The sequence below is a fragment of the Eutrigla gurnardus genome (genome assembly GCF_963514095.1).
Source record: "Eutrigla gurnardus genome assembly, chromosome: 13".
Classification (NCBI taxonomy): domain Eukaryota; kingdom Metazoa; phylum Chordata; class Actinopteri; order Perciformes; family Triglidae; genus Eutrigla; species Eutrigla gurnardus.
Window position 1 is genome coordinate 7,955,264 of NC_139936.1, and position 23,158 is coordinate 7,978,421.

The 23,158-nt window shown below is 45.7% G+C and overlaps 1 protein-coding gene across 1 annotated transcript in view; it reads left to right on the forward strand.

Moving 5' to 3' along the window:
• Positions 1-4,787: 4,787 nt before the first annotated feature.
• The window catches only part of fam222aa (family with sequence similarity 222 member Aa), a 47,563-nt gene continuing 29,192 nt past the window's right edge, over positions 4,788-23,158 (forward strand). Inside the window, exon 1 of the mRNA XM_084023918.1 lies at positions 4,788-5,728. The gene's annotated coding sequence lies outside the window, so the exon portion shown is untranslated. The remainder of the gene's footprint in view (positions 5,729-23,158) is intronic.

The following is a 23,158-nucleotide window of genomic DNA, read 5'->3' on the forward strand; positions in this document are numbered from 1 at the left end:
AACCTTAAGTGCTGGTTGGCACAACTGAGCAACATTTTTCATAAGATTAAGGTATTTCATTAGTGCAGAAATGATCCCGATCTTTCTTTAGAACACAGAGGGGGTCGTAAGTCCAGAGCATGTGATTTAAAACGGACTTTATTTAATGTTGTACTTGTGTTTTACACACATATTGATTATGTGCTTGTGTCTTAGCTGTTCCCTTGGGTGCATTTTATATGAAAGTAGGGTTTTTAACTAAAACAAAGTGGCCCCTCACCTGTCACAGACACCAGTGCTGAACTCACTCTGCATTGTTTTGTTTACAATATGTGAAGCTCTTAAGCAACAGGAAGAATAGCTGTGTTCTTGGCAGACCTGCCTCAACCAGCTGCTGTTAGGAGGAAAAAACAGCAATACAGAGTGTGTGTGTGTGTGTGTGTGTGTGTGTGTGTGTGTGTGTCATCAGTCAAGTTGTTAATATTTGGCACTTGAGTTTTGTAAGATCATTTTATGATGTAGAAACGTTAACTTGGTGTAACACTTCTATTAGCACATTCATATTCACTCGAATATCTGTGAAGATATATATATATATATACATACATATTCGAAAGAATATGCTTAAGTGTTTTGGAGCTGCAGCGAGCATAAAGGTGCTGACAAACACCAGAAAAGGTGTTTATTTTCTTTAATAGCAGCTAGATGTAACTTCTGTAATTACTGGAACATAACTTCCTGCATTCGATGTGGTAAATTCAAGTAGCTTGTGTCTTCAGTTGCCATGAGGAGGAAGATTTAAGGGCAGCTCTTTAAGTGTGACCTCTGTCACGCTGCGTCTGACCTCCCCCCTCCGCTCCACTGCTTTTATGCTTTTGTTTAATGGCAATGCGCAACAGACATTACACTGTGAAATAAACAACAGTTCGTCTCTAATCACTGCGTGTTTTTGTCTAAACTAAGTGCTATATTAGAAATGCAGAAATGGATGTTGCTATTTCTTGTGTCCAGTTCAGTTTCTGCTTTTCACAGCCTTCTGCAATTTGCAACTTCTTGCAACAACTTTGATTGTGCTGTTTTTAAAAGGAAAGTTTGGCCTTTGAATGACATCGGAGATCACACTCATCCCACACATGAAGGGTAACTTCGACTCAGCCCCGTCTGCAGGCAGCTTCCTGTGTGTGAGTTGAGGCTCCGGGTGGCGTCTCGTAAAGACATCTCTCGACTGGTCGCACACAGGAAACCAGATGCTTTCGAGGGTTGAACCAAAACACCGTCGGAGTAAACAGCCTTCTGAGACGTAAACAAGTGACAATCTGTGTGTCGAGTCAAATCAGGTTCACTTAAACTGCACCTTGAATAAAAAAAAATAAAAAAACAAGGTTACAAAGCACTCTGCAGAAAAAAACCCTCTCAACCAAAACGTTTCAAGAACACCTCGTCCTTTTTTTTTAAATTATAAAAGTATGACAGACTTCAAGTCAACTCGGTTTAATTTAACCTTTAACACAAATAACTTATCGTGTTAAATTAGAAAAAAAAATTATACCATGGCTGCAGGAAAAATGGTGTTTATTGGTTTTCCTAAAATACCAAACTTTTCTGAAGGTTGCTCCACCAGCGAGGGGCCACAATACTGACTTCTTCCCAGTGTCTGCAAGGATGTGAGATTGCCAACAGCCCACAGAGGAGACGGAGGGATGTTGTAAAGATCCCAAAGTTCAGGAGTAACACTTCTCCGTGGGTCTGCGTGGCCGCCCTGCCCTCCGACCTCTGTCCCGGCTTCCCCTCTTCTCCACCACATTTGGCTGTCAGTGTAAAGCCTCCGGGGAGACATCTATTTGCCAATTTGCTGAGACTTAAAAATATTGCAAAAGATGCTTGTCTTGGCAAGCGCTTGATATATGCTTACTCACACAGTATCATTGTAGCCAACAGCCTTTGACTTCGCATTAAATAAACAGAGGTTGTCCCGCTGTTGTGCGTATAACAGTTAAAAGGAGGGTGTTCGTTTTAAGATGTTGATGCTGTCAACAGGACAGAGAGGCCACGTTCAGACGGCGGTTTCAGCTTCGGGCCTTTTTGCTCAGCTCTCTGCGCTCACGTTGACCTCTTCTCGCTTCTGTCAAAGACATTTAACGCATCACTATGGCGACTCAACCCCCGCGTCATCCTGGCAACGTGATCCCCTTCGTCTCAAGCCTTTTTGCCTTCTTTGCTGTTTGATTCTTCGTGCCCTTGCTCCCTCTCCAGTCCGTCTCTCCCTCCCCTGCCACCACCGGCTGCCCCTGATCTCATCCTGCCACCTCTGTGTCCTCTAACCACTCGACACCTTTTCAGATTCATCCCCATCAGTTGGCAGACAGCGTGCATTTCACCAGGAGGGCACAATGCAGCGATCCCTGCGAATCAATGGCAGATAAATCAATGCTATCTCTTTTTTCCATGCCTCTGCTGCCATTGATTTTTTTTTTTTTTTTTTTCCTGTTACTTTGCTGTTTGTGGAGACTTGAACTTTGCTCAATTAAACTGAGTTCACTTTCAGGAACAGATTGTAACAGCGTAAGGCTTTCAGCTTGGAGACAGACACTAATGTTGGCCCTGGATGGGGGTGTATGAGAGCTTTATTTATGAGATGCCCCATTCAAGCAGAAGCTGCATTGTTTTTTTACTGAAGCTGAACCTGGATTTATTGCTATTGTGAACCCTCCTTCAGACCAGGCATACCAAAGGCTTCCCTTAATAGTGAGGTCTTTCATTTTTGGACCAGAGCTAATACCTGAAACAGAGACAAAGCAAATATCCTTTGATCATATTTAGTAAGAGATGGATGGCCAATTAGCATGTGAATAACCTTTGCTTTGGTGTTTTAGTGAAACGCTCGCAGCTTTTCTTGGCAGGGTAATATCTAATGTGATTTCATATCCAATCTCCGGGCTCTAGATCCTGTCATTGGGAATGATTTCTGGGGAATGCACGGACTCAGACATATTATTTTGAAAACTGCATTTAATATAGCCCACAGAAAATTATCCACTGTGATATTTCGCTAGTCTCCCCCATACATAATTCATTGTTTTTATGTGCCCTCGTGCTGCCTGGGGGATTGGAACAGCTGAGTGTTTTCACAACGTATTTGTGTCCAATCTTCTACGTATTGGGCGTACTCTAATCAAACCACAGTAAACATGCCTTGAATGTTTGTTGAGTCATCTGCTTATCAGCTAATCAAATGGCTTATTTGCCTGCCTGCCTGCCTCACTAGAGCACAGCACAGCTCCGGTTGAGTATTTTGCAATTAATTGTTCATCTGTTTGATTGACTCTCTGCAGCCGCAATGATACGACTGAACTCCACAGGCTTTAATGTATGCTCTATAGGTCCGCCGCAGCAGTGTGATTGCAGGGAATATATTTAAGTCGGGCATCATCATTTTAACCTCCGCAGGCACACTTCTCACAGTTTAATTTCTTTTGTCATGAAGATGTAAGACCACACAAAAGACCCCCGTGTGTACATACAGTATGAACCTCTTTTTTTTTTTTTTTCTGTGAAAAGAACTAGCATGAAAGTGCAAGTCATAGAGAGAATTTCAAAGGCAAACGCCAGGACAGCGACATGGAGCTGCCAGGGATTGGTGAGCAATCAGATAGGGCAGAATTGATGACCTGGCTCAGGATGGATTTCTTGGAGCGGGCTGCCAGACCGAGGTAATACTTTCAGGCTCTTATCAGCACTGGCATAAGCTGAGTGCTGCATCACCCACTTCCCAGCGTCAGCTTATTATGAGAGTCCATGATGTGTGATTGCTTGTCCTGCCTTTGTGTGGGTCCCGAGGTCTGTGCACGCCGGTCACAGTTGGCAAGAAGAAGAAGAAGAGGAGGAGGAGGAGGAGGAATGCTAAGGGCCTCTGTCAAAGGAAATGCTCCACTTCCTCACTGTTGTAATGACATTTAGCAAAGAAATCTGTGTTTCTCAAGGTTTTTTGTGACTCATATAAGCTGGAGGTGTCATTGAAGGAATTCTGCAAAGTAGACAGGCACATATATGTCCTACTTTAAAAAAAAAAAGATTGTCTTCCTGAAATATACATAAATCATTTCATTCAGTGTTCAGGAACTTTACTATTATAAGTTTAGAGGAAAATGCATGTGACACATCCCTCAGTATAGATCACTTAATAAATCCGAGCTCATAAAGGCCAATAAACTCGGATGTTCACACAGCAGGGAAACTTTTTGATATTATAAACTGATTATTGCCGGGCTTATTATCTGTGTGGGATATTTCTCCTATAGGAGTTTCAAACCAATTAAGTTAAATCGCATTTTACAGTCACCAATTCATAAACGCTAGATTAATTCTGCATGGTAATCACGTTTAATTGTATTCTGCTTGCGTGATATACAATACTTCATTTCCTCCCTGTAGAGCAGCCGAGCAGCTTTTTTTTCCTGCAGCATGAAGGTTCCGCGTCTTGCTCAAGGGCACCTGGGTCCAGGTCTTCCCATGAAGGGATGCTGCCTTTAACCTTTAACTGGGCTGCTGATGCGGAGAAAAGAGTGATTAAAGATCTCAATCTGCATCCTGCCGCGGCCGTTTCCATCAGACCGTTTTTTTTTCTTCTTCTTCTTCTTTTTTTTCCGCGAATAAACAACGTGGTTTTAGACGCTTGGACGCCGAGCATCTCTATGGTAACAGCCCTCAATTACCGATGATTGGCCAACCCGTGGGAATGTTTCTATTCCCCCAGTACAGTGATTGGTCGGTGGGCGGTCTGTGCAGCCTGACAGTCTGCAGCGTTCCGGGTTATTGTCAGTCTCGGCAGCTCGGCACAAGGGCAGGACCACATTCCGGAGCTGCCTGAAGCAGCTAGCTCGTTTATTCCGACGCAAGCGCTTCTTGTTTGGTTGATACACCAAAGAGAGGATCTCGGAGCTTTTTTTGCTAGCGAGCTGACTCCACAGCCCTCCGCCGGAAATCTGAAGGCGAGACATCCCGAGGAGGCAGCCGACCCCGCGGAGAAAGTGACGGACGGAGCGGAGCCGGATCACCGGGATTTTACATCGCAGCAGTTTAGGATATTTCAAGTAGCTGCTCCGGCCCAGCCTTGATTTCCTCCAGGGTACCTTCACACAATATCGCTTAGATAATATTACTAACATCTGAATGATACATTTCGCCTAAGGTCGTCTGTAGAGAGCAGGCGGACCACTTGAAGCCCGTGCGTAACAGCGGTGGATTTTTTTTTTTGGAATACTGCGTAGCAGTTCATCCATCCAGTCTTTCGATTGTCACCTCTGTTATTTGGAGATACCTAAACGCGAAAGGAAGAGCAAGCAGGACCTTTTACTTTGTTTCCGGAGGCTAAACGTTGAAAACCCGACGCGCGCTCGGTGCGCAATCCTTCCGTGGACGCTCCTGAAATTACCGACCTGCGCTTTTTGCCCTCGACTAAAAAAAAATTGGCAAGCCGAGTCGAGAGAAAAAAAAAAGAGGCAAAGCTTATTAACTTTGCATGCTAGAGGCGAGAGTGTGGAATCTAATTCGCAGAGTTCCCGGTATATTTGCATACCGTCGGAAGAGGAGGATAAACTTAATCAACATTTGACATCGACGAAGCGGCTGCAGGATTTTGGAGAACAGAATGAATCCTTTTTGATTCCGACCTGCAGAAGTAGGAGGCAGATTGCTCTGTGAACGCTACGATCTGCATGGAGTTCTAGTCTGCACTACGGAGCAATTTATGGTAAATATATTTTATGGCTATGTATTTTATTTTCCTCCCTCTCGTCTCGCAGATTCTAAATGGTGTGGCTCATTCTTTGTAACCATTAACGTAGCCGGTGCCGGAGCCTCGCTGCTTCCTCTTGGGATGGTAAATAGAAGGAAAATAATGAATGTTTGTTAAAAAAAAATATATAAAAAAAAAAGCTCCCTTCTCCCAGGATGCTGCCCACATAACGATGTCTCCCATTAAACCCTTTGTTTCCATGCGTGACCCGCAATAAAGGAAGTGTTGTAAAATCGACTTGTTAGAGAGCCGCTGCGGAATGGCTCCAGGAACCGCTTTGATGTGTAATATTGGTCTTTTCAAGTGTGGCTAGCAATTAAGTGCAGTGTCGAGGGGATGGCACCGCGGGCTCCACGCGCAGGAATATGTGGCGCAAAGAGGAGTTGCGGCTCAGAGCAAAAGGTGCGAATTTCTCTGTCTGCACGCCCCCGCGCGTCACCGCGCGCTGGGAGGGAGGGGGGTGGGGGGGTGACTCCTGCAATTAGTGATTGTTCACCCTGGAGTGTTAATGCTATACAACCTGCTTTTATGGCGCGCCTGCATATTGTGACGGGCTTTCATCGAGGAGCGTCAATAGAGGTGTGTGCGTAACTGTAAAACTTTTCCCTTTGAGCTCGGCGACCTGGATGAGGCGCGGAGGTCCGGAGGCAAGTGTGTCATTGTCCTGCGAACCCTCCAGCGCATGTTTCCCCTGCGGGCACAGCCTCGGATGCAAATCAGGGGGGCGGAAAAAAACGTCCGATTACCTTAAACGCAACTGGAGCCCACGTTATTTGGATATGCATGCCGGCTGGGCTGATAAAGTTTAGGCTGCTTCCACTCCTGTGAACTTTGAGCTCCGTGGGTTGCTGAGGTTGCTTTGCAATATTTAGCTTCATCGCTCACACTGCACACAAATGAGCCTGTACGTTATGCTGACTGTGCAAGTGGAGAGAGAAAAAAAAAAAGCTGCACACAGTATGTTTTATCATTAGACTACAAGCATCCTCAGAATTTATCTTCCTCACTGGCTCCAGTCATTCTCTCTCTCAGCAGCCTCGCAGACAGGCGGCTCGCTGAATGTAATATGGGCCCCTACAGCAGGGCAGGCGCCCCCACAGTCAGGGCACCTGCCATCCTGGCTGTATTGAATAAAACATCCAGTGATGTATGAGGCAGGGGCCGCACCCGAGGGGGCAGAACTGCCTCATTTACTTCCTCCACTCTGCGCCTATGACCTGCTGAGCAAATTGTGCTCATATTAGCTCTGCGGCTGCTCCTCACCTAAACAAATAGTCTTCCCAGCATAATGCCTGCCTTAACTCAACATGAAGGTTGGACAAGGCAGGGGAGAACAGAATGGCAGAAAAGCTTTAATATGTAGGTCACTGAATTACCTTTTGGAGTTCTTGTTTTGCCTCTTTATTATCTGGCTTTCTGTTAGATCCTTTTGTTTTTTTTTTCTTCTTCTTGGACCTTCGAGTGTCCTGCTGCAAGACTTTACTCATCTTCCTCTGGCTTTCACCACGTTTCCTGTTGCTCCACTATCAACTATCTAACAAAGGCCAATGCCAAGACATAATCCTAAAAAAATATGTGTTGCATAAATCCCCATTACATCAGAAATGTATTTTTTCCCTCACTTTACTTACTGATGAAATGATGAAAATCAAAATGTCTAAAGTAAAAGCTAATCTACTAATTTATCCCAGCAACAGCTGGGAGGTGGAGAACATATTTCAGCATCGTGTTAATAAAAGGAGACCGAATACACCAAAAGAAGCCTGACTGGATTCCATATCGGGGTGATTGATTGATAGCGTTTGGGTTCCTTACTGTATTTCTTTGCTTATTAAAGTGCCTGCCTGAAGTGAATAAGTGAGCTTCGCTCATGAATATCGTTAAAGTCACTGAAGTTTAATTTCCTGCACTGTGTATTAATCTTTTTTAATCCCTGCATGGTTTGATTGTCTCAACACCTACCCAGAGGCTGCAAAACTCATTTTGGCACTTAAGATGAGGGGAAAAGTAGATACAGATGTGTGTGTGTGTGTGTGTGTGTGTGTGTGTGTTACTAAAGCTGAATGTGCATGTATGTATGCACGTCCATTCTTGTGGACTCCATTATTGAAAGCCCTTCTTTTTATATACATAAATGAAATAACATTTTTTTAAAGGAGATTTACTGTCCACAAAGTCTGTAGATGTAAATAATCATGAAACACATTTTCCTCTCCCGTCAAAGAAAAGACACGACAAGCGTCCGTAGATGATCCGATACCCTCGGAAAGCATGAAAGCGTCTTCTTAATATCGTCGAACATGAACACGTTTTCTGTCACGTCACCAGCAGCTCATTAGATCGCTGATCAAAGTGTTTAATTTCAAGAGGAAAAAAAAAAAAATCTTGTTTTATCACTTTATTCACGCGCAGGCAAACAAACGAGACGTGCCCTCTCTTGTACTCGTACGATATTACATGATTTAAGATAAACCCGGTTGTCCCTGCAGCGAGATTTGTCTTGCACATCAGTACTCAGGATGTGGAGACAGAGCATGAGAAAAAAAAAAAAAAAAAAGGTGACATAAAACAAAAGCATTACGCAGAAATGATTGTAGGAGAAAACAAACACACCCTTCAGCCAGTCAGTGAAAGAATAGAGGTGAAAGCGATGTTCAGTTTCCAGCAGAGATGATAGTGTTGATGCTTCTGTTTGTGCGTTTGCGGTTCTTTTGGCTTGACGTAGTTAGCTGCTCCAATCCGTCAAACTGCAGGCTACGTCTCTTCTGCTGCTGGCGGATTTGACCCTCGGTCTCATTCCGCTTCATGCCTCACACACATGAACACACAAAGTGTGTCTCCAACTTTAAATACAGGTATCTTGTTTTCACAATCAGCATTTAAACGACGAGTGCGGCGCGTTAGCGAGACGCCGCGTGGTTCATCGTCTCGTTACCCTGCCGATGGTTTCCTGTAGTTCAGGCTGTGGTAACGGGTTCACCTGACCACAGGTCTGCTCATGTGATCCAATCTGCTGCGACGGTAGACGTTGGCAGCTCTGCATCGGGGTCATCTGCAGCCACTTAAATGCGTGAAGGACGGCGGCGGCGGCACTCTGACCTCCTCCCACTCTTCCCCTCTCACCTCCTGTCAGACCGAGTGGGAGTCACGTCTCACCAGCCTCCCCCCCCCGGGGTTAATATGTAGCCTGTGATTTGGAAAGGTTAGCGTGGTCAATCCGTTTTCTTTTGGTTTGAAAAACGCTCTTGTGCGTGTTGAAACCGAGTCAACAGGAACTGTGCGGTTTCTATGTGGTTAATGACTGCACTAGCACAGCGAGGCGGAGCGCTGTGTGTAGTTTATAGTGCGCTCCGTAACCCAGCCGGAACAGCGAGGGGAAGGCGTGCTCCTTCTAAAGTGATCGCGGATGGAAGAAAGAGAATAAAGCAAATCTGACAAGCTCTCCAACAGCGAATTTGCTCTCCTTAAAAACAATGCCGCTCTCGCCTTCCTCATGGTCACATTGATTTGTTCTGGGTGACAGTGCAGGCTGCTGTGAAATCACCCCAGCGCCATTGATCTCAAGGAGAGGAGGAGGAGAGGGAACGAGAGCCTGGCGACAGTGAGCAACATGGGAAAATCCTCAGTGTGTGCCCCCTTTCAACCTTAACCAGTAATAAAATGAAGGCCGTGGTTCCTATCAGATCAGCCACTGTACTTCTCCAGCCGCTGTACCGCGGTCCAGTCTGTGCTTTGATTTGTTTTGGAGGCCCGTGCAACGCCGTTTGATTTGCTATTGTTGTTCGCCATGTTTCACATTATCAGCTGAACTCTTTATTGCCACTGTTTTCCATGCCAGAAGCAAGAGTGTTTTATCTCATGCAGGCCCCCTGATTAATCTCTCCCCGTATGCTGGTGTACTTTAATCTTGAATGGGGAGATATCTGATTCTCCTCGGCTATTGAGGAAGATCAAACTTTAATGGAACAAGGAACTGCACATCATCCTAATCTCCATCTCCCTGCATTTTGGTTGACTGCTCTCCCTCGGGCGTCGTATAGCTTTTTTTTTTTTTTTTTTGCAGAAGCAGGAAATACATCAGACAGATAAGGTGTTTTCTCGTCATGCTTTGGTAATTTATTCCCTGTTGACAATGGCCACCACTTTACATTTCTGCTGTCTGATTGCCTGGCTGGAGGAAGCGGGTAAAAGCAGGGGAATTGATTGACACTTACAAATGGCTGTCCTGTATGACATAAACGTGTGCAACTTTTGCACGAGCTTTAATTGGGTTTCTTCACAGTTCAGTCATTCCGAAGAAGAAAAAAATCTCTCTATTTATTGACATGCGAGAGATGAGGTCATGTGTGACCCATGTCGTCTGTCTAGAACAGCCCTGAGGAGAGATACAGTCAGCTGCGGGGACGTATTAAGGTTCAATGCGTTTGATTACACCGCAAGTCAATCCAGGAATTAGCTATTGACTGCTATTCCCTCCATTCAGCTCCTCCATATACCCCTGAATAACGGTACACATTATGCTGACCAGCATCCGGCCTGCGACTGGCTGGCTGCACATTGTTGCAAATGGATAACACTTATGGAGTGTCACACCTCCCACAGACGGTTTGTGTCTGTGACAAAAAGAGGCTATTACCCAATTCTAAGGCGGTTGCTGTAAGGTAATGAAATTTCCACTGACTGGAGAAAACAATGTTGTCTGGTCCGGATTGTAATTGCAGAAGCCCACCTCACCATTTTTTCCCGAGTTCAGCGTGAATGCAACACGATTTAATAAAACTCTGGAGATTTTTATCATTTATTGCCAGGCCTGGCAGCCGCATCGGGGATAGTAAGCCGAGGCTCTCACAGATAAAACTCATTCAATTTACTTGTTGAATTTTAACCAAGCTGCAGTCCGTTTACGAGAGAGCCGGCGTATAACCCATAGGGAAACGTTTATGTGTTTGTATAGGGCAGATGCTGGTCAGCTATATTGTTAATATAAAGCAACCATTTCCTTAATCTAAATAGAGGAGTAGTCTGGAATTTCCGTCATTTTCTCTCGTGTTATTTGTGTCAAGAAAGGGTTGGAAATCCGTGGGATATTAGGCCCGGAGGCTAAAGAGCTTCTGTGTGCCTGCCTCCACTCACATACAAAAACATAGGAACATTGACATGAGGACATGTATGGACACACACACACACACACACGCACGCACACACACACACTTCTAGCCCCTGTTTTATTACCTCCTGCCTGCTGCTGGAATTGCTTTCCTCCCTCGAGTGAGCCAGGCAAAGCCGGCTTTATTGTGTTAACCTATTTGTGTGTCAAGAGCGATTGCAGCGTTCTTTATCTCTGTTTGTATTCGGACGGGGAGACGGCAGAGAGAGGGAGAGAGCGAGGGAGAGAGAGAGTGGTGGAGGAAAGAACGAGGGAGGGCGGTTTGCACAGGAGCCAGCCGAGCCACCGGAGTTAGACGGATGGCCAGTCACCTCGCTCCACTCTGGAGGATAATGACTGGTTGCTTAGCAATAACCCACCCCCACCCACTTCTGGACTTGCATCCAGAGTAATCACCTTTTTCCTCTAAAAGATTTCATATATATAATTATAAGCCCATGCACTACCGGCCTTTGAAATCTGCCTAATGGGACTTTTCATTTATTTAGCAGTGGGTTGAGGGTGTGAGCTCCTGGTTATTGGATATTTGAGTGTGTGTGTGTGTGTGTGTGTGTGTGTTTGTCAGCATGTTTATATCTGCTTTGTGTTGAGCAGTTGGTGGAGTTTGACCGGGATTACAACAAGGCCAAAGCTATATTTCCTGTCAGAGAGCTGCTGCTGTACGACCTCTGACCTATGTAATGCGGCAGTGGCAGCTTTGCATTCAAATAGATGCATCTGCACACGCAGTCACATATTCCTGTTTTTTGATTGGCGACCAGAGGCCATGAGTGCTGCTTCTTGTGAGCTCTTAGTTTTATTAACATTTTTATTGAGTTGAACAAATTGCTGACCTTTTGTGGCATAATAAATAGCCCTGCCTGCTTAGGAAAAGAGAGTTTTGGCGGAAGTGACTGGCGTCAGTCCAAGCTGTTTAACTCATGATTTGCTGTGTGTTTATTCAGCAGGTGACAACATTTAATACTGCTGAGTGTTTTCCAACATTTAAATTCTTTTTCAACTACTTATTTCTTTCTTATTTTACTTCTCAGTCAGGATGTTGGTCTGTTGGCTGTCTTAAACCTGCACCATTCTCCAGCAGGTTTCCATGATTTTAGGTATCTGTGTTTTTAAGTGGATAAGGTATAATATCTGAACATGACCCCAATTTAAACTGCCTTTCATCTCTAGCAGCCACTGATGTTGGCACAAACTCCAGTCGTTTTAATGCTTAGCCAATTATCCTCTCTGCTGTTGAAAATTTGATTCCCCCCCTCTCCGCTTTTATGAGGAAGTAAAAAAAATAAAAAAATTTAAATTCCCTGTCATGTTTATATTAAACTTTTACTTGTTTATGTTTATTAAAAAGTCATGGCTGCTCAAACAGAACTTGTGGATCAAATTAAATGTTTTGACTAACGCCATGCTAGCCAGTTGCTGTTGCATTAGACTGCTTTTAGAGACACGTTACAATTCACAAAAACAATCTGTTTGGTTAATGGAGCTTCTTCAAATAATGTCAGCCGTGTCTGATATTTACCCATCTGTGCTCTTTTTTCCACATCCCGTTCGGTGCCATCTTTCCTTATCCAGGCTCATGCACCATTGCTAAGAGTGACAGCTTTGCACGTCCTGGGAACTTCATACAGATAAACTAAACATACAGCGCGATCCCCCACCCCCCACCCCCCCCCATCTCTGTGCCATGCTTCTGTGGCTGCATCTATAGGAACAGCTGTCCAGCTGTCACCGCAGCCAGCCAGTCAGCCGCTCTCCACGGCAACATCTGTAGAGACTGAACGCGCAAGGGCAGCCTGCCGTTCTCTGCTCGTCCCCAAAGACCATGAAAGTGTGTCAGGCCTTTTGGCTGCACATTACCACTGACCACGTCAACCGTATCACTGGGTGTTCATTGGGCATTATCTACTCCTATGCCACGTAAATATGGTCTGCGAGGCTTCAAACTATTTGTGTTTTGTCACCAACTCACGGGATTATCGTATCCATTAATAGTCATCTGCCTATGCATGGATGTGTGTGTGTGTGTGCGTGTGTGTGTGTGTGTGTGTGTGTGTGTCTGTGTCTGTGTGTGTAAACAAAATACCAGAGAGCAAGGTGCAATGGCCTGGAACTGACGAGAACCCACTGGGAGAGTCTCTCCTTGATGTGGCCCCCCACTCCCCCTCCCCACCATCTTTTCCTCCTGGCAGCGGGGCGATGGTGAGGCGGGGGCGGGGGGGTGCACAGAGCCATGTGAGTGGGGAGATGAACAGAGCTGCGGTCCTCTCTCTCACAAACTAGGATCCGGGAGATCGCATGGGACTCTCTCCTGGGATGAGGAAGAAGGGAGAAAGCAGCTGTTTGGTGTTTTTCTCTCGCTTTTCCAGCAGCTCACTTTCTTTTACCCTCTCCGTCGTCTTCTCTGTGGCTGTCATTAGCTTCTGTCTGTGCAGTTTGTCTTTTAAAGGCTTGGCGTGTCGCTTTAGACATGCATGAGATGAAACCGTGCTCTTTGAAAGTGCCGTTGTCATTCCTGTGCCTTCTCCTTGTTGTTTTTTTAGGAACTTTTACAGCACTTGATTTCTTCATCAGTCCTCTTGGTAACTGAGGGCCTCTCAGGCATACTGTGCTTCTCCCCACAGACAGCTGCAGACTCATACAGGCTCCGGGCGAAGTTTGATGGATCCTGTTTACTGGAGCTGAGAGAATGCCTGGGTATCTCAAATTAAGTGTCACTTAAAGCTTGTCTTTTAGTCAGCTTTCCATTTTGTTCCCCCCATCTCCAGTGACAGCACCGTGCTGCCAATTGTAACAGTGGATTGAGAGGAAGACATTTGGTGATTACACATTCTGTCATGATTGAGGGGCTGAAGCCAGCAACTCGAGGCAAAAACCAAATTCCATATGGCCCGCTCTCCACCCATAGTGAGTTACACTCAAACAGCCCCCTGTCCCGATGACAGGGAAATCGCCTGCTCATGACTTATCGTTTTATCATTCAAATTTACTCCATTGATGCTTGCTGCGGTGATTGACAGCTGGGCTTGAAAGCCACAGCTATCTCGATTGAGCTGCAGCAGCCAGTTGGTAACCGTGACAATGGTCGCTCCTCTTTGCCTTGTTTTCACACTTTTTTCCCCCCCGCTGTCACAGAAACCTCCCTGATTGCTTCTCTGCCAAGAAGACACTATTTTATTAATCTTTTAAAAAAGGCAATATTGCTTGTAGCGAACCTTTTGAGACCACACGGCGAAGGAAAAGGGAGCCCCACCTTTCCCTTCGCCGTGTGGTCTCACAAGGACTGGGGCTGAATCCGCCTCATTGTGGCAGGAAAGCCGAACCCCTTTTAAAACCAACAATATTAGAAATCTAATAGCTGCTGGGGAGATAGATGGTGCTGAGGTGCTGAATATAGCCGGCGCTCTCTCCAGGTCCAGCTGATAAATCTGGGGGCTCTCTTTTCTTCTGCCGCTCTCGGCTCTGCTCTCCAGGTGCATTCTGTGCTTTCATCTGCATTGTGGCACTCTAAATAAAAGCCCCCTGTGTTTATTGCCTTTTTTATGCACTTATTGATCCCTTTCAGCGCGGTTGGTTGCTTTTCCTTTCTTTTGGCTCAAACAACATACCGACGGCATATTCTGAAATGTCAAATCATTGACGTATTGTGATCTAACCTGTGGAAGGGAGTGTTTCTGTACTGCTAGCCGACAAACATGAACGAGGTAGTGGTTATACTTGCACAAATGTTAAATACAACAACCCAGACAATCCTGTCTCGCCTCTATCTTGAGGCTTTCTGCGCTCTGATTTCATGGACTCGGCCTTTGTGTTTAATTAGCCACCATTTGTGAACATTTTCCAATTGTTAAGGAATCCTCAGTACTTTCTTGTCAAGCGGTTGTTAACGGAGGATTGCGGCAATGCTCCTGACACCTTCTGCTTCGTAACGAGAGCCTTCCTGTGCAAAATAGCCCCATAAACCAAACCTTTTCAAGGATGAGGAACATGTGGTGGCAGTAAGTTGGAAGCTCAGTAGTTGGGATGTTTACGGCATATAAAGATACTGAAGTTATGGGATCGTCGTAGAGGCCTGCCTTCCTCCTGTCTTTGTTTCTGGCCATAGAAACCCAGTGAGGCAGGGCAACCTAGATGACTAATTGACTTCCAGGTCAGAGCCACATGATAGCAAGACTGCTGGTCAATGGAAATGGATATACTTTCCCCCTACAGGGAGCTATGACTGCTTTGTGATCATCTGTGTTGTCACGCATCCGTGCACGAGCATTTGAGCATGTACCTATTCATAGCTGTTCACCCTTTGTCTCACAGAGGCTCCTCCATTAATAACGACTTCAGTTTGACTTTATTGTGGCACTTTGCTGTAATCTCCCACGATGCTGCTGTGCGAATATTGAGAGTTTGAACAATGAGGAATCATTTCTTTTTTGTGTATCCACTTCAGGTTTTTTTTTTGAGGAAAAATTGTCCTGTGGGCACTGCAACTGTTGTGCAGTAGTTAAGGTTTTCTGTCTATATAGCCTCACTTCAGTGCTTTTTTATTATCAACAATGAAGTTCTCTCTATTTGTGCACAAAGACATGCAAGTGTCTGTAACAGTTGGCCCTTGAAATGCGCGTTAAACTGTCTTTCCTCTGAACATGCAAATGTGTGCATGCAGGGATGTCTTTTTGTTCTTGTTTGCAGGTTAAACACAAACACTGCTGTCCCAGATTCACACACAAGCCCCCACCACCTGAGTCTGATCCCCGGCAGCCAGCCACGAGCCTCCTCCCCTCCGCCCCGCCATCCAAAAAAAGATTCCTCTCAGTTCCTCTCGTTTCAAAGCGCTCGCATAGCTGCGCTGTGTCGGCGCACGCCCCGCCTCCCTGACCCCCTCCTTCTGGAGACAGCACTCTTGACCTGCTGCCCCATTGTTTCCAGCGGGGATGGATGGGGAGCCGCCTCTGCCGGCGCGATCCTTCACTCAATAGCCGCTCCATCTGTTGACTGCGTGACTCTGGGTAACAAGCAGGGATTTTGCTCCGTCTGTGCAGGGTGTGAAAGGAGCTATCTCAGGGGGCTTCCTGAATGGGGTTTAAAAACTGCGGTGGCAGGGTGTTGTGATGCCCCTCACACCCCCCCCACCCCCACCCCTCCACCCGCCATCAGCCCAACACAGCCGGCTGGGTGTGTGCAGGATGAGAGGCCTTCATTGTGCGTGTTCACAGGCCCCTAGGCAACAGGGTCACCTTGTCCCCAAACAAATGCTGCCCTCAGTGGGATTGTTGGCACTGCATGTCTGAGTTTCTGTGTGTGTGTGTGTGTGTGTGTGTGTGTGTGTGTGTGTGTGTGTGTGTGTGTGTGTGTGTGTGTGTGTGTGTGTGTGTGTGTGTGTGTGTGTGTGTGTGTGTGTGTGTGTTTGTCAGCATGTTTATATCTGCTTTGTGTTGAGCAGTTGGTGGAGTTTGACCGGGATTACAACAAGGCCAAAGCTATATTTCCTGTCAGAGAGCTGCTCTGCTGTACGACCTCTGACCTATGTAATGCGGCAGTGGCAGCTTTGCATTCAAATAGATGCATCTGCACATGCAGTCACATATTCCTGTTTTTTGATTGGCGACCAGAGGCCATGAGTGCTGCTTCTTGTGAGCTCTTAGTTTTATTAACATTTTTATTGAGTTGAACAAATTGCTGACCTTTTGTGGCATAATAAATAGCCCTGCCTGCTTAGGAAAAGAGAGTGTGTGAAGGGGGTTTGGGTATGTGAGTATAAGAATGCATCATCAGGAAGAGGGCAGAGGCCTTGGCTGCGAGGACATTTATCTAACATCTCTGCCTTTCACATCAAGGTCTATTCAGTGCAGCCGTCTGCGTCAGGCTTTCAAAAGCCGTCACAGATAGAGAAACACTCTGGGCTGCTTTACAGGTCAAACCGCTCTCACCGAGCATTTAGACCGACAAAGCTACTGATGTCATTTTCTACGTTGCTTGTATATTCAGCTTAGAAAAGGGGGGGAAAAAACAACTTTTTATAAAACATTATCCATGTTTTGTTTCTCCTAAATGAGTTCCCATCTCGTGTAATAGTGGAAGAGCGATGCTTAGGCTTTTGAGGCTTGGTCTGTTGTGTGGTTTGTCCTCTTTGATTGAGTGTTTGTGAACGAAAAAACAAATCTGTGGCTGTTTTGACTGCTGGTTCACCTTCAGTAATTAATGTTGAAATTGCAGTCTGCCAGACATGAGTGCTGAGGTCCCACGTCTGTCTGCGTGGGGGGTTTTATTTGGCGCTTCCTCTTAAGTGAAAAGAAGCAGGACGCTGCTCTCTGGGATCCTATTCTTTCTCCAGAATAAAATTCCAAACCAACTAAAAGAAAAACCTTTGTTTGGGATGATTTTGCCAAGACATACCCAAATCGTTGTATTTATTATGAATACTTTTATGAACTTTATTCTCTCTTTCATGCCTTAACTTACTTTTATCAGTGTAAATAAGTCAGCTAGTTTAATTAACTTCTTTTCTTTTGGCTGCATCTTAAGCGCTGCACCCTCGTCGGCCTTGTTTCCTGTTCTTTATCACAGAGCCACTGTCAGCCACAGCAAAGCCACTGGGGCCCGAACCCCTAAGCTGTCGCTTTATTACCTCCGTTAAGATGATTACAGTAGCAGGATCCACTCCTCATGCCTTTTGCACGTGCTTCACCTCCACCTTTCTCCTCGGGCTGAGGAAAGACAAAGAAAAGCAACCGAATCAGGCAGGAAAGCAGGTGGTTGGTTGAGGAGTGAAGCCCCCTCACCAGCCGAGGCAGAGTTACAGGAGGAGGGGGTTGCTGAGTGGAATGAGTGGAGGTTGGAAACTGCAGTGACAGCAGAATGAATAAATTGAAAAATTCTCTCATTGTAAATTGTCTATCGCTCGTGACAAACGATCTGATAGGCGAGCGGCCCGGGTTTCCGACGCACCCGTCCCAATAGAGCTGTGAATAACCTCCATACTGCTTAGCACTGGCCCCGCACTTAATAATTCATACAGTGTGAAATATTTTCCCCCAGTACAGATATGCCAAAGAGCTGCCGCCAGCAGGCGGGGGGCGGCGAGGGGGGTGTCCCTGCGGTGCTAATTTGGGGGATGGTGACGTGCATAGATTTCTAAGGGGGCTCTGGTTTGGAGGAGATGCCTCAGACACGTTTGCTTTCCTGTATGCTCGGCCTGTTGTTGCAAAAGAGCAGAAACAGAGAGTGAGATGGTGCAGATGACGTCCAACTCGTGGCTGAACAGAGAAGGAAATCCGTTTTCCATTTAAGCTGAGTGAACGCAGTAATAGGTGACTGTGGGGACAAAGGGAAGCTGTAAACCTGTTAAGTAGTTTTTTTTTTTGCTTTTAACCCCGGCGAGTGTCTGTGCACACCTGGTTTATGACTCCCGTTTCCTCGGGCTCATGCAGGAGCTCGGCACTTCTCGTGGTCCCTGACCTTATTGTCCCCGTCATTCAAAGCAGAGCTCGCACCACCTTATTCTCAACGGCAATGAACCCAATAACGTCCTCACAAGCTCGTGCGCGGCCGCGTGCCAGCCTGCGATCGTGCCGTGCCACGCGTGTCCTTTTTGTGCAGCGGTGCCGCGCAGTTTTGTCTGGCTCGTTCCGCAGCGCAGTCCTGTACAAACTGGGTTTTTATGGTTCGCATTCAGGCCCTGATACCAATTATGCAAACTATTAAAAATTTAAGGAGGACAGTCTTTTATAATTTAATCCTAAAGTAATAGATTCTATTAAAAATGCATGAGAGGAGCTTTATAGATGGAGCTAGAATTAGTGTCTATCAAAGAATCCAGTCAAGGATGCAGGGGGAATGGGCGGCAAGAGTGGTGGTATTGCCTCATTATTCAAATAGGATATGATTACCATAGAGCAGTAGTTCCTGAGAGCAGGAGCAGAGCTCGCTGGCCACTGTGATCACAAACAGGAGGAGCCCTGCAAGGCTCCTCAGAGGGACTTCTCCCCTTTTTTCGGGGGAAATTAAACTGGTTTTAGATTTCCTGTTTTAACTTTCACAAATGGGATTCTAAGCGACGCCTGATTTGTTGTGGTTTAAAGCATTCTGTTGTCTTCTTGGGTTTCTCCTCCCTGGTGTTTCACTCGAGATTGTTTAGTCTTGTCCTTGCTGAAAGCATGTAGAAAGTGTTCAAGCATGAAAACAGGAAGCCTGCAGTCTTGTAACTTAATGGCTCATGCAGCAAGCGAGCAGCAGACCTTTTATTGGCTCCTCGGTTTGCCCCACAGAGCTTCCTGGACAGGTGAAAAGCAGAGACTTCCCACTGTGCTGTTTTTTTTTAACAAAGCAACCGTATGTTGCTCTGTTTTGCTTTTACATTTTCAGTCATTTTGTTCCCCACCTTATCCCACTCAAGCACTGGGAGCGAGCTGAACCGTTTTTCTGCATCGCAGGTTTTATGGAGTACAGATAGCACTTCCAGTAGTTATTGTGATTTGCATCAATAATTACAGGTAGAGAATTGCAGTGATTCAGAAACCAAAACAGCCTCTGAAAAGCCCCCGTGCTTATTAATGTGCTGCGAAAGTGGATTGAAAAAGCCAATACAAATTGGAACCCTCGTGAAGCTTATATGGATTTTAAGTTCTGCCTCCGAGGTAAATTCCTCGCCTTTTTGATGTAATGGTTGCCTGTTTATGGAATAAATCCAACGGGCTTAATCGATCATCTCCATGGAAAGGTCAAGAGGAGAAGCTCTGGTGTTTGAAGTGCTTATCCCATGGAGATGTGCCAGAAATGTGACACCTCCTTATGAGTGGGCGGTGGCAGGCAGATTAGTGACGGACAGGGTGGCCCGGGGGGATGATTTAGGGAGATTCAGCTCTAAATACTCTGTGTATATCAGAGAGAGAGAGAAATTATAAGCTGCCTTCCCCCCCAATCCCTATTTCCAACAGGAGAGCGTATTTGTATATAAAAAAAAACCCAAAAAATGTCCATAAAAGAGTAAAGAGAAAATAAAATAAGGGGTAACAGCTGGTGAGGGAAGGTTAACAAAAGTTACTCCTCCTGTCCACACTTTCTGTCTAATGTTGCTTGAAGTTACCAGTTGGTTTCATCCCTCTGCAGTCTAATCTAATCTGGAGTGGTTGGCTTTGGGCAGCATCTGTGCTCCGAGATGAAATAGGGCTTTCTCTCCGCCTAATCCTCTATCCAGGGATCACTCAGTAGGGTGAAGACAATTACCAGCCTGCTCTCTCATGCTAATGGAATCTCTAACTAGATCTTACAGAAAGAGGAGAAAATAGACGGAGGAAGAAGAGAAGCAGGGACAATGGCGCAGAAAGATGACCCAACTAAAATGGGTTTTTAGATTACCTTTTAATTATTGATAGAGACCCAGTTGTAAGGCCTAGGGTCAGGATTTGGAGAGCATTTTCTGAAAAAAAAAAAGGAGATAGATTATCAAGTTATTTTGGTGTGTGTTTGGGGATGTGGGGGCCAGGAAGTTGCTGAGACAGGACTGATGTCACCGACATATCAGCAGCTGCGTGCCAGATCTGTCTGCCTTTCACCTTTTTATCACCTGCCTCCAGCAAGGTGTCTGGAGTGGTTTTAAATTGCATTAATATGCAGGAATTTATAGATTGCCTCCCTTGGCATTTCTGCAGGGAGGGGAAGAGAGTATTACAGTCTCCATCTGCACTAATTACTGGGTCTTGGCAGTGTTACCTGTCTCTTGTGAAGGACAAACCAAGGCACCAAGCACTAACACAGAGCAGAAGGAGCTCATCTGCTGGGGAGTCTTCAGGACGAGGGATGTCTCTGGGGCGTTTTTTCTCTGATATGTTTGATGTGTTGGGAGCCTTGAATACCGTAAAAATCTCTGCTCGCAACACCAATAAACTAAATGACTTCATCCAACTTCCTTCATCCAGCTGAGAGCGAAGAGCTAACAGGCTCTGCTTTCTGACACGCAACCGTCGTAGCTATCAGCAAACATCTTCTGGTAATCCCGGTGGAAATTTAAATAGTCCATCTCCATTATGTCAGACTTAGAGTCGTGTCGGCTCAAGAGTTAATCTTAACAGGTGAGAGACCGGCTGCGTTCTCCTCGAGGTTGTACTTCTGAGAGCCTTAGGTCCAACAAATAAGTCACAGGAGCAACGGAATGCATCCAAACTACTCGAGAGTTAAAAGATAATCTGTCTCCACATATGCCGTTATCTCAGCGATGACCTCGCTTCTCCATTCTCTCCGTGGCTGCTGGTCAAACCCGCTGATAACGGGAGCCCCTTATCGCCCTGCTTTTGTCATGGAAAGCGTCTACCATTTTAAATCATTACAACCTGCCCTTTTTTTTCTCACTTTTCCCCCAATCATTGAGCAGTGACACCAAGACCTTGCCTGCGAAAACGCAAGATCGATGCTTTAACTCTTTGTACTTGGGGTGTAGCTCACCGGCTGTCAGCCTCCTGCATCAAATCTGCGATTCCTCCGCTCGCTGTGGGTTTTCTCAGGTTTCTGTGTTTGTCTGTCGGCCCTGTCAGAGAGACTTCTTGGATTGCTGCTGCACGACAACATCTTGCCGGCGTTTGTGCCATCTGTGCCTTTAGCCAGCAGGTGATTACCAACCGCAGACTCACCTCCCACTCTGTCCAATTGGATTCCCTTTGCTGGCGTGGTCAGGGCCCACTCGGAGAGGGAGCAGGATGACAACAGCTGGATAGCACTCATTACGGAGTGAAGGGAAAGGCTTGCTGAGTCTCGGCGACAGAAACTTGCAATGTGGAGGAAATATGTGGAGGAAAATGCCTGCTTCCTTTTTCCCAGCAAGCTTAGCTGTGAGCACTTGTGTCATCCTCTCTTTTTTTTTTTTTATAGTCCGTAATATTCAGCAGAGCAAAAATGGCTTTGTCACACTTCAGATATATCAAATGAGATCAGTGTCAACATTTCAACGGTGCACTATTTGATTGCCTTGTGGGCTTCACAATACACTAATGTTATGCATGACTGACTATTGGATCCATGACACCCTCCAGTGAAAGACAGCGGAGTCGTCCTCTGGACCATGGGAATTGGGGTCACCGCAGGCTCTGCAGAGAGCCGTGTTTGGAGTCGGGCTTCGGCAAGCGAGAGGAGAAAATCACATTGTTTGAATTTAATTATATTCCATTGATTTATTGAACACCTATTAATAAGCATACGTTTCGAGGCAGGGCCATTTTGCGTGAAGGTTTTCTCTCTCTCTCTCTCTCTCTCTCTCGCTCTGTCTCCCTCTCTTCTCTCGCCTGCTCACTCCATTTCATCATAAATTGACATAAGCCTTTCTTTGAAGTTCAGGAGCCAAGCTGAGGAATGACAGCACAACAAACAATGAACACAAAACAAAAAGACAATGAACACTGTTTGAAAATTCAAGTGAGCCGCCATAGGATGGGTAGAGAGGGGGAAAAAGAGCCCTTGTTTTATTGTTGTTGTGTTAAGCCGTGAATGGACCTGTCTGAAACAATAAAGGATTGTGTCACGTTGGGATAAGAATTTTTTGCGATATCAACAATGCTTTACAAACGGTGTGTAATAAGGTTTAATATAAATCCTAGCATGAAAACCAAGAAAGCACAGCTAATTTTTCACATTTGGCTGAAGTTTGTGTGGAGGTTTGTGATTTATGTTCGGAGGTCCTGCCTGGTGAGGTTGCATCTAAAGCAAAAAATATATTTTTTTTTACAGAGTGATTTTACTTTGGTTTTATTAAGCCGGCCAAATTTGCGTTCAATTAATTAAATGCGTCCTTTGCAGAGGTCCTTTCTCAAGAGCAGTCCTCTGGCGTCTGCAGTCACATTTCAGCACAAACTCCACATCTGTTCAATGTGTCACAACATTCTCAGGGTTTTCTGTATGAAACTGGTATATGATGACAACTGATGTCGCTGCCCCGCAAAAACAATGCAACAAAGGGCTGAGGCAATAAGAGGAGAGGAGGACGCGTTTCCCCTGTGGTTCGTCTGACAATCTTCAGCAGCGCTGTCGTTGCTCAAAGTCCCTCGCTGGCATCAGCAGGAGCACAGAGGCTCCGTCATGTTGTAAGAGCACCTTGGTTGTACCGAGCTGGAAACCAACAGATTCCACTGAGGGGACTCTCTCCTCTGGTGGGAACGCAGGCGTGTGTTGGGTTTCAAACTGGTGCACGGCGTTTAAAATCAGAAAAAACAAGGCCACGTGTCAAATGTGACATGTGAATT